At 37.0% G+C, this 16,725-nt stretch overlaps 1 long non-coding RNA gene across 3 annotated transcripts in view; it reads right to left on the bottom strand.

The window, feature by feature from the left end:
* Nucleotides 1-16,725, bottom strand: part of LOC121024754 (uncharacterized) — a 75,209-nt gene that overhangs the window by 8,853 nt on the left and 49,631 nt on the right. For 2 of the 3 annotated variants that reach the window (XR_005787805.1, XR_005787806.1), the window contains exons 5-6: nt 15,253-15,392; nt 10,539-10,689 (exon numbers count right to left, since the gene is read on the bottom strand). This is a non-coding gene — a long non-coding RNA (uncharacterized LOC121024754). Of the gene's footprint in view, nt 1-410; nt 896-10,538; nt 10,690-15,252; nt 15,393-16,725 lie in introns of those variants that run through there. The other variant, XR_005787807.1, reaches the window with a different exon arrangement.

Here is a 16,725-nt window from a genome sequence, read left to right on the forward strand (position 1 = left end):
GATATATACAGTACAGCACCACTGACTTGTCAATGGATTTGATATATTCTGAACTCCAGATGAAGATCTTGCATTGTTGAATGTGTCTTTGATGATTCCCAAAGCACTTGAAATGTGGCATGTCTCAGGGTCACTGATTTTCACTGAACATTGTTAAACAATATAGCTTTACTAAGTCTGTGCTGACTTGGGGTATTTACTCTGAAAATAACTTATTTGAAAAAAGTTTGACACATTTGTTCTGTATGTCATTCTGTAGGCTCAAAATGAACAACATAGGGAGCTTCAATTTGTTCATCCATAACTACTACATTTTCAGCAATGAAATGCATCATTTGTCTAAAGAAAAAATTAAAAACACTAACAAAAAATTAAAGGTTAAATGCGTGTTTTGATACCAAGGAAAGAAAAGAGTTTTTTGTGTTTAGAAGGCAGGCCGAAAGTACATAATAATTAGGTATAATTGGCAAGGCTTTTTCCACCAATGGAGTTTTTGCTAAGTTTTGTATATTTTCCCTAGCTTTGGGTTTCCCCTTTCTCTTATTTTCACTACTGGACTCACCAGTCTTCATCCATGAGCTCATCTTTGATATCATTTAGTACCCACTAGTGATGTGTCAGTTCTGAAACTTCCTACTCTGTCTTGAAACCTGTGTTGGTGCCTGGGCATGGCCATGGTGGCTCCAGATATCTGTTCCTGCATCATTTGTGATTGGTCAGCAGCATTATCCTGACCCAGAATAAGAGTAAATGCTCTGAAACCGAAAGATACTGAGGAAGTAACAGGATGGAGAACTCACCCAGGGTGCCTCTAATGTAAGTGGTTGAATTCCTTCTTATCACATAGTCTTAAAAGACAGTTTCTGGGGAAACAGTACCTTGCTTGCAACAAAGCCTGAAAATATCATATTGATCCATTTACCAATAAGATTCATAGTGAGTATATGTGGTATATACATAAAATGTAATATTACTCAGCCATAACAAAGGTGAGATCTTGCTATTTGTGATTTGGGAATTATGTTAAGGGAAATAAGTCAGACAGAGAAAGATAAATACCACATGATTTCAATTATATGAATTATATGTCAAAACTAGAAGAACAAATGAACAAGCAAAGAAACAATAACAACATAAAGTAGACTCTTAAGTACCAAGTATAAACTGGTGGTTGCCAGAGGGGGTGGGGTAGGTGAGAGGATAGGTGACATACGTAAAAGGAATGAAGAGTTACCAACTTCCAGTTAAAAAATGAATAAGTCATGGAGAAGAAAAGAACAGCATAAAGAATATAATCAACAATGTTGTAATAATGTGGTATGGTGACTATATTCACCAGGGTGAGCATTGTGTCATGTATAGAATTGTCTAATCAATATGTTGTAAAACTGAAACTAATATAACATTCTATGTCAAATATACTTAAATAAAACAAATAAATAAAATTAATTAATAAAAGAATCATAAGAAGGACCTTTCCTACATTGTCTTTCATCATGTCTGTGAGCATAATGGGATGAGTCAGAGGAGAATAGGTACTCTTAGTTTGTTTTTTTTTTTTAATCCCATCCTCTGGTTATTGAAATAATATTTTCTGCCTAGTTAGATGGGAAAAGTCATTGTACCTGCTATATGATTGTATTTGCTCACAAAAGTTGCTGAGGTTCTAAAACTTATGAATAAGACCCTATTTGGAAATAGTGTCCTTGCAAATGCATCAGGTTAACGTGAGTTCATTAGGTCAGGCCCAATCCAACATGACTTATGGCATTATAAGAAGGTGAAAATGCCATTGAAGAACAAGAATGGGACACACAGGGAAAACATGCAATAACAGAGGTAGAGGTTGGAATATTATTGCCGCAAGCAATGAACATTAAGGACTAATGTTCACCACGAGAGGCCAGAAAGAGGCAAGGAGGATTGTCTCTAATGTCTCAATGTGCAAGACCCCACTGACACTGGATTTCAGACTTTCAGCTTCCAGAACTGCAAGAAAGTCAATTTCTGTTGTTTTAAGTCACCAGTCTGTATACTTTATTACAGAAGTCCATGTAAACTAATACAGTACCTTAGTTTTGTTTCTTTATTTCTGGATTTGTTTCCTTGGTGTGATTAAAATAAGGTGGTATCTTATGATATGAGCAGCAATATCATATACTGATAAGACGTATTTACTCAGGAGCCACACAGCCTGTTTTTGAATTTATGTCTTGAATCTTACCAGGCCTGCTCTTACTGTGCTTCAGTTCCTTGATATTTAAAGTCAGGCAACAATAGCTCCTCCTGATAGGTTGTAGTAAGAATTAATGAGTAAGTATAGGTTTAGCATTTACAGCAGTATTGGACAGGGGACAGCAACAATGAATATTAATCATATTACTAATATCATTTCAGAATGGACCATTAAAGTTTCAACTGCCATTTTTATTATGTGCATTCACATTGTATGGCATTCACTGACTTTCATAATATAATATTTATCATAAAAATCAGTTTACAAAACTGTAGGTAGAATATTATTTCTTTTCTTAAGTATAGTTATATTTGCATAGTAAAATCTCTGAAAAATATATATATGCAAATGGAAACAGTGCTTATCCCTGAGTAATAGACTTTTAAGGGTTTCCAATGATTTATTTTTCCTCATGTCCTGTATTTTACATTTTTATTTACAACAAAAGCACTTGGGTTTAGAAGCGAAAAAATAAGAGAAAAATAAATATCCTCAGCCATTCCCACTGGAGAGTGAGTCTGCATCAGATGTAGAAAATCTCTAAAGCAAGGGTATAGTGTAATAAGGTGTCATAAAATTAATTTTTGAATCTACCACATGACAGTCTTAATTAGGTGGCTTTAGGGACACAACAGATGCCTAAGGGAAAGGCAAGCATGTCTTTCAAATAAACCCTTACATTTCACAGTCCTATGATGTTTCCACTTCCCAGGATTTAGTGAAGGTCATGAGAGAAAATTACTATCAAAATGCTTCTTTCTGTTCTTTACAAATAAAAGTCCCTTGAACTAAAAGCAGGCTCATAGGTTTAAACTTCCAGTTAGCCAATCAGAGAACCCACAGGGGAGGGAAAGGGGGAGGGTGCATGATGGCCCAGCTTCCAGAGGGGAGATGCTTCAACATAGAGATTCAGGGAGAAGTCTAAACAAAAGCTCCTTTAGCCCAGGGTGCAAGTAAGCAAACACACATAGATTGAAACACCTCTGAAGTACCCTCATTGTGTAACTAAAATAGTAAACATAAATTAAAATATTAATGTGCCCAGCAGTTGTAATACAAATCAGCTCAAAACCAAAATGGTATGCATCCCTAAACCAAACTAAGGATTTGGGCGTTAGTCTGGACACAGGAAAATTAACTCCCTACAATCACTGTCCAACCTCACCAGGATATTCCAGAGTAGCTCCACATGTACAGTCCTAGGTAAGTAACAGTGTGAATGAAAGCCAGAAAATTCGGCCTGAACAAATGAAGATGTTTCAGGTTCAGGAAACGTTGAGACACAATTTGGGGCTAGCTGGAGCTTGGGAACTCTAAGTGTGAACACAGCTGATTTAAGTGAGTGAACATAGTATCTGCTCATTCTGTAAGTGTTCCCTACAGCATGTAAAGTGAGAAAATGGGTGTGTCCATGTTAGAAGCTCTGAAAGAGAACACATGTGTCAAGGAGGCAGAAATGGAGATCACTTTTTTGAGATGTGAATTCGTTCTTTTTATATTTCTTCCTTCCTCCTTTTCGATTAAATAGCCAGGCATCTATAAATAACACTTGTAATAAAACAATGTAATATTTCATTCACTGAAGGAGAAATGATAAAGATTTCAAGAGCAAAATCCCCAATTACTGGAACTGGTCATATCTGGGACATCATAGAAGAAGGCAAAGTGAGTGTCACTTCTGTATGTAGTGTTTACTTATGAATATTAGGGCAGAGAAGTCTGATATACTTTTTTTTTTCTATAACTATCTTAAATCTGTAATATTTCAAAACAACCATGGTTTCAATTCTGATTTTGAAAAATCATCTATAGTAATTTAGAGAAAGTGAAAACTATAGCTAATTTCAGGTAAAAATAAATAAACTGCAACCCCACCACTCATTAATTTTTTTTAAGTATCATATTTGTGCATTTCCTTCCTTTATTAGCTTGCTAGGGCTTTCATAACAAAATTACACAGATTACTGGCTAACTTAAACCATAGAAATAAATGTTCTCAAAATTGTGAAAGCTAAAAGTCCAACGTCAATGTGTCAGCAAATTTGGTTTCTTCTGAGGCTTTTCTTCTTGGCTTGTAGATGGTTGCCTATTCACTGTATCCTCACATAGATACCACTAAATCTGTCTTTCTGTGACCTATTCTCCTTTTTATAAAGGCACCATTTATATTGGTATAGGGCCCACCCATACAATTTCATTTTATCTTAATTTCCCTTTGAGTGTCTTGTCTCCAAAAACTATCACATTTTACGGTACTGGGTGTTAGGATTTCAATGCATGAATTTTGTGTGGACACAATTCAGTCCATTACATACCCATAATATTTTCCATGTATGCAAATTTAATGCATATACATTACATGTATGTCTCATATATCTGAAGACTCAAAATTTGCTAAAGATTATGAAACCAGTAATTAAATGTGCCCAATTTTCTCCCACTCTAACCATTGGGATATGCAGTCTTTCTCTGTAAGGCCTGAGGCCAGCACAGCAGAAGTCACTACCCACAGACCTGTAGGTAAGGACCAATCCAGTATTTGAGACTCATGTCTCCATTTTTCAGTCTGTTGTACAGCAGACCCATCTTCACACTCTGTTATTCTGTATGGTCTCCTTTCCAGCAGTCAATGGGAGACTGCTATTGCAATTTCAAAATGGAAATTAAAAAAGAAGACCAGAAATAAAATCAAATAGCTATAATATCTGATAAGAGGTTTATACCCAAAATATATATACAAATGCATGCAACTCAATAGCAAAAAGGAAAAAAACAAACAAACAATGCAATCTACAAATGGACATTAGGTCTGAATAGGCAGTATTCCAAGGAGACATAGAGATGGTAAACAATACATAAAAATATCTCACATCACTAATCATCAGAGAAATGCAAAACAAAACCACAATGAGATTTATCTCTCCCATGTTTAGAATGGCTATCATGAAAACAAAAACAGATAACAAGTGTTGAAGAATGTGAGGAAAATGGCACCCTTGTGTCCTGTTACTAGAAATGGAAACTGGTGTAGCCACTATAAAATACCATTATAGAAGTTCATCAAAAAACAAAACAAAAACAAAAACAAAAATAGAACTACCATATGATCCAGCAATTCTACTTCTGGGTACTTATCTGATGAAAACAAAAACACTAACTTGAAAAGATATATGCACCCTCCACGTTAATTGCAGCATTATTAACAATAGCCATGATATAGAAACAACGTAAGTGTCAATAGACGAGAATGGATTAAAAAAATGTGCTTTATATATACACAAAAGAGTATTATTCAGCCACAAAAAAAGAATAAAATCTTGCCATTTGTGGCAACATGGATGGACTTCCAGCCTAGTGTATTAAATGAGGTAAGTCAGGCAACCACAAGTACCATATGACCTCAGGTACAGAATCTAAACAAACAAACTAAAAACCTGAGCATATAGATATAGAAGAGACATTGCTGGTTTCCTGAAGCCATGGCTGAGGGGTGGGCAAAATGGGTGAGGTGGGTCAAAGGGTACAAACTTCTATTCATACAATAAACAACCCATGAGGACGTCATGTACAGCATGGTGATATAATTAATAATATTTGTATTGCATATTTGAAAGTTGTCAAAATACTAGATCTAAAAAGTCCTCATCACACACACAAAAATCTGTAACTATGTAAGGTGATAAATGTTAACAACACTTACTGTGATGATCATTCCATGATATAGATACAAATAAATAAATTATTATGTTGTGTACACACACACACACACACACACACACACACACCAGTAATGAGGGGGTGATTTGCTTCCTCATTACCCTAATCAGGTAACTCATCTACAAAGAAATGTCACTAAAGCTAATCCAATGTATAAATATGTGTACATTTCCTTTTCTGCTGTGTCAAAGCCCAATGAAATCTATGAGTTGCTTATGGTTAAGTCATCTCTTTTGTTGACGGGAGAACACAGGAGACACCACACATATGTGTGTGGAAGTTTTACAGTATTATGTTTCAAATATGTCCTATTAGTTATTCATTTCTTCTCACAACAACTCTGTGAGGTAAGTATCAACCTACCCATTTTACAGATGACCTACCACAGGGTCCACAAATCTACATAGACACATCATTTTCAATTTCTATAGGTTATCTATTCTAATGAAAAGACATAATTTTTAGAAATGGAAACAAAAAGTTTTCTTCAAACCAGATTATTAAACAATAACTGCTATGTGATCCCAATGTTCCTTGAAAAATTCATATGTGTATTAAAATAATGAAAGAACATATACATACTTTCAGATCCTACTTATCTATATCTTCATATCATGCTTATTAAATGTGAATTAAATGTTTACTATGTGCCAGGCAAAGTCATTCCGATTCCACATCTGCATCCACATCTTCCTTCTCTTAGCACCTAGACTGGATAACTAGAAACGTCTACAAGCAGCAAGATGGTTGTTGGTGCCCACCCCGTGGGGTGGTGGTGATGTTTAACCTCAAAAAGACTCCATTCCAAGCAACATTCATCCAAGCTTGACCCTGAGTCCCGGAAACATGGCATCTAAACAGGAAACAATGTGATTGTAAGGGGAGAGGTTGTACTTGGGAAACTGAGCCAACTTGGAACCCATACCTCCACCCTCTTCAATAGCACTAAGAGGCTACAACCGTCTCCTGAGGAGAACTTACTGCCAGATAGAGAGTGAAGGACAAGGTAACACTTGTATGGTTTCAGTCTTTGTTCTTTCATGGGTACAAACTAGAGGTTTTACTTTCACATTAGTGCAGGAACTGATGGTGTGGTAGATTTTGGAAATGATTTTGTCCCTATCTTATCCCCTCCTCTTCAGTTATGTGAGGGGACCTATGGCATGGCATGGAGTTTCTATTTCATTGAAGAGCTCATGTCCCACTTGTGGAAACCTGAATCCACATCCACAGGGGAAAGAGGAGAGACTGAATTTTCAAAGATGGGCAGAAGATCAAGACCCTAATCTCAACATCAAATTCTCCTGACTTGGTGACATGGTTTTCACAGATTGCTAACAACATGGTCACATCTCCACTGTTCTTCTTATTCCTAACACCCCAAAATGATCCATCTCTTTCTCATCTCTCTCCTGTCCACAGAAGTACATATAGTAAAATTCCTCTATAACTTGGTGGTATAGGAAACTTTTCCAACTATGACTAAAATTCCAGAGGCATTTAGAGAAAACAGTGATGCATTTAATTTTATTTAAAAATTGCATGGCTGCACCAATTTGCATTCCCACCAACAGTGCAAGAGGGTTCCCGTTTCTCCACATCCTCTCCAGCATCTATAGTCTCCTGATTTGTTCATTTTGGCCACTCTGACTGGCGTGAGGTGATATCTGAGTGTGGTTTTGATTTGTATTTCCCTGATAAGGAGCGACGCTGAACATCTTTTCATGTGCCTGTTGGCCATCCGGATGTCTTCTTTAGAGAAGTGTCTATTCATGTTTTCTGCCCATTTCTTCACTGGGTTATTTGCTTTTCGGGTGTGGAGTTTGGTGAGCTCTTTATAGATTTTGGATACTAGCCCTTTGTCTGATATGTCATTGGCAAATATCTTTTCCCATTCCGTTGGTTGCCTTTTAGTTTTGTTGCTTGTTTCCTTTGCTGTGCAGAAGCTTTTTATCTTCATAAGGTCCCAGTAATTCACTTTTGCTTTTATTTCCTTTGCCTTTGGGGATGTGTCAAGTAAGAGATTGCTATGGCTGAGGTCAGAGAGGTCTTTTCCTGCTTTCTCCTCTAAGGTTTTGATGGTTTCCTTTCTCACATTCAGGTCCTTTATCCATTTTGAATTTATTTTTGTGAATGGTGTGAGAAAGTGGTCTAGTTTCAACCTTCTGCATGTTGCTGTCCAGTTCTCCCAGCACCATTTGTTAAAGAGACAAACTCCACACCCGAAAAGCAAATAACCCAGTGAAGAAATGGGCAGAAAACATGAATAGACACTTCTCTAAAGAAGACATCCAGATGGCCAACAGGCACATGAAAAGATGTTCAGCGTCGCTCCTTCTCAGGGAAATACAAATCAAAACCACACTCAGGTATCACCTCACGCCAGTCAGAGTGGCCAAAATGAACAAATCAGGAGACTATAGATGCTGGAGAGGATGTGGAGAAACGGGAACCCTCTTGCACTGTTGGTGGGAATGCAAATTGGTGCAGCCACTCTGGAAAGCAGTGTGGAGGTTCCTCAGAAAATTACAAATAGACCTACCCTATGACCCAGCAATAGCACTGCTAGGAATTTATCCAAGGGACACAGGAGTACTGATGCATAGGGGCACTTGTACCCCAATGTTCATAGCAGCACTCTCAACAATAGCCAAATTATGGAAAGAGCCTAAATGTCCATCAACTGATGAATGGATAAAGAAATTGTGGTTTATATACACAATGGAATACTACGTGGCAATGAGAAAAAATGAAATATGGCCTTTTGTAGCAACGTGGATGGAACTGGAGAGTGTGATGCTAAGTGAAATAAGCCATACAGAGAAAGACAGATACCATATGGTTTCACTCTTATGTGGATCCTGAGAAACTTAACAGGAACCCATGGGGGAGGGGAAGGAAAAAAAAAAAAGAGGTTAGAGTGGGAGAGAGCCAAAGCATAAGAGACTGTTGAGAACTGAGAACAAACTAAGGGTTGATGGGGGGTGGGAGGGAGGAGAGGGTGGGTGATGGGTATTGAGGAGGGCACCTTTTGGGATGAGCACTGGGTGTTGTATGGAAACCAATTTGAAAATAGATTTCATATATAAATAAAAAAAATAAATAAACCACTCAAGTAGATATAAAAAAAATAAAAAATAAATAAATAAAAAAATTGCATGGCAAAAGCAAAAAAAAAAAAAAAACATAAGCACAGTAAAATGAAAAGTTACAAATTGGGGAAAATATTTTCAACTTACATCACAAAGGTTGTATTCCTGATATATCAAGAATCATGAAAAAGTAAAGGGAACAACACCAGGGAAGAAAAAGGGGTGATGAATACAAACAGGTATTTTATCAGAAAAAAAAAGACTCTAAAACATGTAAAAATTGCTCAACCTAATTCATGATAAGACATGCCAAGAAAAAAAAATGTACTTCTTCTTAGTCAGATATTCTGTGAAGAAATGGGAATTTCCATGCATCACTGGAGGAAATGTAAATTGGTAGAAACCCAGTGGATGGGATTTGATGGCTGTTTAGTAAAATCACATATCTGTTTCCTCTTGGAACCAGCAACCTCTCTTTTAAGAATCTATTCCAAAGAAGCAATGCAAAAAATAAAATAGCCAAAGTGTAAAGATATTCATTTATAGAAAAATTCATAACAGCAGAAGACTAGAAAAAAGACAGCTATCTACTAATAAGGGCCTAAATTAAGAAGCTATGACACATCTATGTCCTGGTGTACCATTCAGCTAGAAAACCAATGAAGACTTCACCTCTGTACTGCTATGGAATGATATCCAGGATAATTGTTTGGGAAAAAAGCAAAGTGCAGAAAAATGTGTGGAGCTGCTGTCATCCAATAGCATACCCTCTAGTCATACAGGGCTATTTAAATTTCAGTGAAATTAAACATTAGTTTCTCAGTGGTAGTAGCCATATTTTAGAACCTTAACACCCACGGTAGCTAGTGGCTACCATATTCAGCAGCATGGACACAGAATATTTTCATTTCTGCAGAAATATCTATTTTACAACACTGGTGTAGAATATGCCACCTTTTACCTATGAACAGGGGATAAAACTAAAATACATATTGTATTTTATTATATTTTCTTAACTGAAGGGTTAAAACAAAAACTGAGAAAAATGATTACCTATAACATCACAGAGGAGCAGATCAGGGTTGACAAGGATGAGATGTATTTTCATAAAAATTATAATTCATATCTACAGGCTCCAACGCAAGAAACAGTGACCAAACAAATAGCAATGAGCATTTTTAGTTTCCAGATTGAATCCTCTAAAAACATTTCCCTCTAGATGGAACCAGGATTTCTTGGAGAAATGCCTGATTGCAGAGCTGGATAGGGATTGTACCAAGTGAATCTGGACCAAACTCTCATACCAGAAAGCATATGAAAGACATAAAAGCCAACCCAAAGGAACTCCCACAGGCCAAAGACAGGAAAGTTTAAATATCAAAACTTTTAATGTCTGCAATAAGTTAATTACAATCTCAAATATATAAGCATTTAAAGCTCATTATGACACTATAAAAGAACAACAAAAAGCATAAAACAAACTCACTGTTTACCTTTGAAGTATTCTGGAAAAACAACACATTGTTTTGAAAAGTGGAAATACTGCAAAAGAAGTAAGCATTCATCCTTCCCTTCTATATGGACTATTCTTCAGTACAACCATGTAGTCGCTGAGGGGTACTTTGTTTCACAGAAGAATTCTACCTAATATAAGTGCAGATGAAATTAAAAAATTAAAACATTACTCTTTGTATATGTTAATGAAATGTAGATCTAGGCAACAATCTTTAAGAAGCTACAAAAAACCTGAGTTAAAAAGTGAATGGGAAATTTCATAATGGATGAATCAGGCTGACAAAATCTGAACCCAATGATAAATCTCAACAACACAGGAGGAGAGATAACCAGACATGACAAAGCTCCTGATTTAACACTACAGGAAGTGCAACACCATATCTGAGGTACTCTTTCCTAAGAAACAAAATCTGAACAAGACTCTATATCTTACTACCAATTTAAAAGACCTAAGAGGGGCCAAAGGACCAGAATAAACAACACACTAGAGATACAATCACATCATTCAGAATGGAAAACCATGAGACAAAGATCCAGTTTGTGAATCTAGTCAATGGAACATGAAAGCAATAGGACATTTGAATGAAAAAAAAAAAAAAAACTTAAGAGTTCACAGAAAGTAACTTAAAACCATAATGAGATACCACCACAAGCCTAGAAGAACAAAGTGAACAAAGATAAAAAATAGTAAGTTGTCTAGTATGTAGTAACTGTGAGGATTATTTCATTTTGGTTGTTATAATTATTATCTTCTCATTTTTATTAAACAATACCCTCTTTATATGGATAAATGTGTACTAAAGCATAGTTTCCACTGTAAATATCAAAAATTTGACTGAGTAAATCCATATATGTAATTGGATTTTTAAATTAATTTATGAATCTGATAGCATCCCATCTAACAAGTAGAGAGAGGCTCCAGACAGGGCTAGAGGAAGGAAAAAGATTTTAAAGGAGGACAAGGAAGTCTTTAACAGAAAATAGGATTATTTCAGGAGAGGTCACCTTCATTTTGGTACAAACAGGTTTAATAGGTGGATTACCTCTTCTTCCTTTGGGGGATCCAGAGGCCCATGTGATGGATTATTTTATTGGTTTAGACCAGAATCGTCCTGACTGGCGAGTCAAGATGAAATTTTGGGGGAGGTTAAAAATGTAATTAGGTTAGGTATTAAGCCCAAGTTTGGTGACTTGGCCTAGCATAAGTGACTCCATTTTGACCTGTAGTTTTCTTTTTGACACTACTGAAAGAGATATGGGTCTGGTCTAACATCACCCACCATGGGCTGCCACAGTTCAACAAATGTCTCTTCTTTGTAACTGAACTGGTCAGGAGTATGGACTCTGGAGACAGACTGGTTATAAACCATAGTCCTCTGCTTACAGATGATGTGAGTTTGATTACTTTTACTTCACGTTAGAGTCACTCAATTGCCTGACTTGCAAAATTGCAATTATACAATACTTACCAAAGAATAAAAAAGCTTAAAACAAAAATATATCCTCATGTTTTGCTTTTTACAAGAATGAATAATCATAAATCATATCATTTAAGAACTTCTACTGCAGAGACATTGGGAAATCTAGCTTTCTCTGAACCCTGGGAGAGTGAAAGAAACTCTCTGTGCCTCAGTTTCCTCTTCTGTAAATGAGGAAACAATCTGCCCTTCCTCAAGAATTCTCATTGTAATGACTTAATACGGGAACACAATTAGAGTGAGACACACAGTAACAGTTCAATAAATGTATAATTTTTATAAATATATGCAAGTACAGATTCTAACAGTTTTGGTAGCTTTATAAAAACTTTTCATGTGTTTTTAATGAAGGTCAATAAACTTAAAACTGAATCCTATCAAGTGGTATATGTGTTTTAAATCACTAAATTTCACTATAACTACTATTGGGTGCCTAAATAATTATCATGATAACATCTAAAAAGGGCTTGTAGGGGCGCCTGGGTGGCGCAGTCGGTTAAGCGTCCGACTTCAGCCAGGTCACGATCTCGCGGTCCGTGAGTTCCAGCCCCGCGTCGGGCTCTGGGCTGATGGCTCGGAGCCTGGAGCCTGTTTCCGATTCTGTGTCTCCCTCTCTCTCTGCCCCTCCCCCGTTCATGCTCCGTCTCTCTCTGTCCCAAAAATAAATAAACGTTGAAAAAAAAATTAAAAAAAAATAAATAAAAAGGGCTTGTAGTAACTGATCTCAGGAAACAGTACCACCATTTCTGCACAAATCTGAACAAATAGTCACAGGCTCATCAAGGATCCTGGATTATCCTTGTATACCCTCACCCACAGCCACTACAGGTCCCAAGTGTCCTACCCCCAACATGCCCTGCCCACAGCCACCCTTGCCCCCTGCACACTGCAGCACCATTGGACCAAGCTACCCTCATCCCTCTGCTGGATAGCTGGAAGATTCTCTTAATGATAATCCCCACAGACATCTTGTCCCTGTCCAGAACATTCTCATCACAATAGGAGAGCCACCTTGTGACTCATATGTTGTTGAGCACATGAATCAGATTATGTCATTCTAATACTGTAACTCTCCATTCTCAGAATGACTCCAAATTCCTTACATGACCCAACCACTCTCAGAATGACTCCAAACTCCTTACATGGCCCAAATGATGTAGCTCCTTTCTGCCCTTTTACCTCATGTCCTACCACCCACACTTTGTCTGCCAGGCTCCATGCACTTGAGCTCATTGTTTGCTCCTGAAACAGCTGGTGCCACACATATCACAAACCAAAAGGCCAGCCCCAGCCTGGTTTCCTCTTGTTTTTCGGGACTCAGCTCAAATATCACTTTCTGAGATAGTTTCATGAATCACCCCATCTATAATAATCCCTGTCCCATCATTTTTTTGAGGAAAAAATTTTATTTTATTTTATTTTATTTTATTTTAATTTATTTTATTTTATTTTATTTATTTTATCTTATTTTACTTCACTTTCTTTTCTTTTCTTTTCTTTTCTTTTTAGAACGTAAAGTGTCTATTTTATTTTAGAATTCAGTTCTAGACATGTAATCCATTATAAGTTTTAAAACATTATCCACTTTGGCTTATCATATTCAACAGTCATAAAAAGACTCTTTAATTTTTAAATTTAGAACAATTTTGCCTCATGAAGAAGCATCCTGAATTTACAAGAGATAATACTATTCCACCCCATCCATCACGTAATCCCTCACTACAGCTTCTAATGTCAAAAATGCCACTTCCTCTAAACTCTTCCATAGATTTCTTTCTTTCTTTCTTTCTTTCTTTCTTTCTTTCTTTCTTTCTTTTCTTTCTTAATATGAAATTTATTGCCAAATTGGTTTCCATGCAACACCCAGTGCTCATCCCAACAGGTGTCCTCCTCAATACCCATCACCCATCCTCCCCTCCCTCCCACCCCCCATCAGCCCTCAGTTTATTCTCAGTTTTTAAGAGTCTCTTATGGTTTGCCTCCCTCCCTCTCTAACTTTTTTTTCATTTTCTATTCCAAAAAAAATGTTTTTGAAACATTCTCTTTTTGAAACCGTTAATTCCAATATGAAATTGTCGTGCTTATTCATTTCCTTTCTTGCTTATTACCAGTTTTTTCAAGCTACATACAAAGCACTAGGGACACTCATTCATCTTGTTTGGTGTGTTGCATTCACAGCAGTGCCTGATATGGGGTTGAGGTGTGTCACCACAAAAAAAGATATGTTGAAATCTTAACACTCAGTACCTCAATGTAACCATATTTGAAGTATGGTTGTTGTAGATATAATTAGTTGAGATGAGATCATACTAGAATATAGTCTGTCCCCAAATCAATCAATGTGATCAGAATCTTTATAAGAAGACAGCCATATGAAGACAGAACAGGGATAATACCATGAAAGCAGAGTTTGGAGTCATACAACTGCAAGCCAAAATATGCAGTTTGCCAACAAACCACGAAAAGATATAAAGAGGCATGGGTAGAGTCCCCAAAAGGACGTTGAGAGAACCTGGCTCTGGGAATACCTTCATTACAGGCTTTAGCCCCCAGAAGTATGAAACTATAAATTTCTATAATTTAAGCCATCCAGTTTGTGGTACTTTGTTATGGTACCCTTAGGAAACTACTGTAGCCTCCCTCACATGAAACATTGAATAAGAATGACTGAAGATAAAAAAAAACTGTTCCCTTTTAATACACTGGGAGCAGACACAGATACAAAAAGCTCTGTTGCAGGACAAATCTATAATAAAATAAGACATGAAAGGATTCAAAATTTTAAGAACACCTTGTTGCAATTCACAGTAGTGACTTTCTAACTTGGATAAATACCACAATATACAAAAGAAGCTATTTAAAATTTAGACACCTCCCAACCCACCTTACTCGTTTGGGTACAACAGACCTAGGGTGGACCTATTTACCTGCTCTTTTAACAATCACCTGTTCCAATTTTGATGGACAATACTTGGAAAACTCCTGACATAAACATCTGACGTTTGTGTATCATTAGTTTAATGCTGAGTTCTGTGATATGTGGGATGTCTCTGTTAATAGAATTACTCAAAAGGGCACCAGTTTTTCCCTTACAACTATGACCACATATTCCTTTCCTACATGGGTTCACACTTAATAATACTCCTGGATGGCTGGGAACACTGAATATTGTTACCTTTGTACAGAAGACACTGCAGGAAGGGCAGTGACTTACCTAAAATGTCTCAGTGATGGGATCCTGTTCTCTTCACTCTTGCTCCAGGAAATTGTCAAGCACACTGAACATCATATTTGGTTTTTCTCTTTCAACTCTTCTTTCTGGGGTCAGAGTCCACACACTGCTTTGATGTTCAACTAGAAGGGACAGTCAGGGGATCAGATAGCACATGGAATAGAGAGGAAAGGGAGAGAAAGAGAGAGCACATGAAAGGCAAGGGAAATGGGACAGGATGTGGTTGCCAGTCCCTACTCAGGTCACTGGAAGCTTTGAAATGATGCCGTGCCTCTTCCCCAGCTCCATCCCCTAGACCCCTCCCTCACACAGCAGTGACCCTGAAGCTCTCACATCATGGAAATGTTGGCCCACTCCTGCTTGCTGCTCTCTGTCCAAGTATTCTTTCTAGTAGTCATATTATGATGTTCATACCCAAAGCATCACTTCAACAGAATGAAATAAGCATTGATAAACTTTTTGTCTTTAAATCCTCAGAGGATTGCTCTGAGGTGAAATATTACTTTCTTATTTTAGGGGCTTCTGGGTGGCTCAGTCAGTTGAGTGTTTGACTTCAGTTCAGGTCATAATATCGCAGTTTGTGAGTTCAAGCCCGGCGTCAGGTTCTATGCTGACAGCTAAGAGCCTGGAGCCTGCTTGGGGATCTGTGTCTCCCTCCTTTCTGCCCCTCACCTGCTTGCCTGCTCGCTTTTTCTCTCTCTCTCTCTCTCTCTCTCTCTCAAAAATAAATAAAACTTCAAAAATTTAAAAAATAAACAATAAAAATTAATTTAAAAATAAAGTTTATTTGTTTTTTTAACATGTTTTATTTGTTTTGAGTGACAGAGAGAGAGAGCACAAGCAGGAGAGGGACAGTGAGAGGGAGAAAGAGAAAGAATCCCAAGTAGGCTCTACACTGTCAGTACAGAGCCCAATGCGGGGCTCAAACCCACAAACCATGAGATCATGACCTGAACCATAATCAAGAGTTGGACACTTAACCAACTGAGCCACCCAGGCATCCCTAAAAACATTATAGTAAAACCTTGGTTTGTGAGCATAATTTGTTCTGGAAACATGTTTATAATCCAAAGCATTTGTATATCAAAGTGAATTCCCCCATAAGAAATAATGGAAACTCTGATAATTCATTACAAAACCCAAAAATATTCACATAAAAATTATTACAAGACTGTAACATAATACAAAATAATTAAGAAAATACAAAATATAAAGAAAAATAAACAAATTAACCTGCACTTACCTTTGAAAACCTTCGTGGCTGGTGTGAGGGAGACGAGAGGAGGGTCATTGTGTAGTACAATTTTCACTATCACTAATGAAATCACTGCTATCTCTTGGCTCAATAGAATCTTTTTATTCATGGGGGCCATTGTATACACTCATACAGATGTTGACTACAGTACAGTATTGATAAACTCTTGTCATATACTGGATTTAATGTAACTGGCAATA

The sequence above is a fragment of the Herpailurus yagouaroundi genome, unplaced genomic scaffold, assembly GCF_014898765.1.
Source record: "Herpailurus yagouaroundi ecotype Mexico unplaced genomic scaffold, PumYag 67080, whole genome shotgun sequence".
NCBI lineage: Eukaryota > Metazoa > Chordata > Mammalia > Carnivora > Felidae > Herpailurus > Herpailurus yagouaroundi.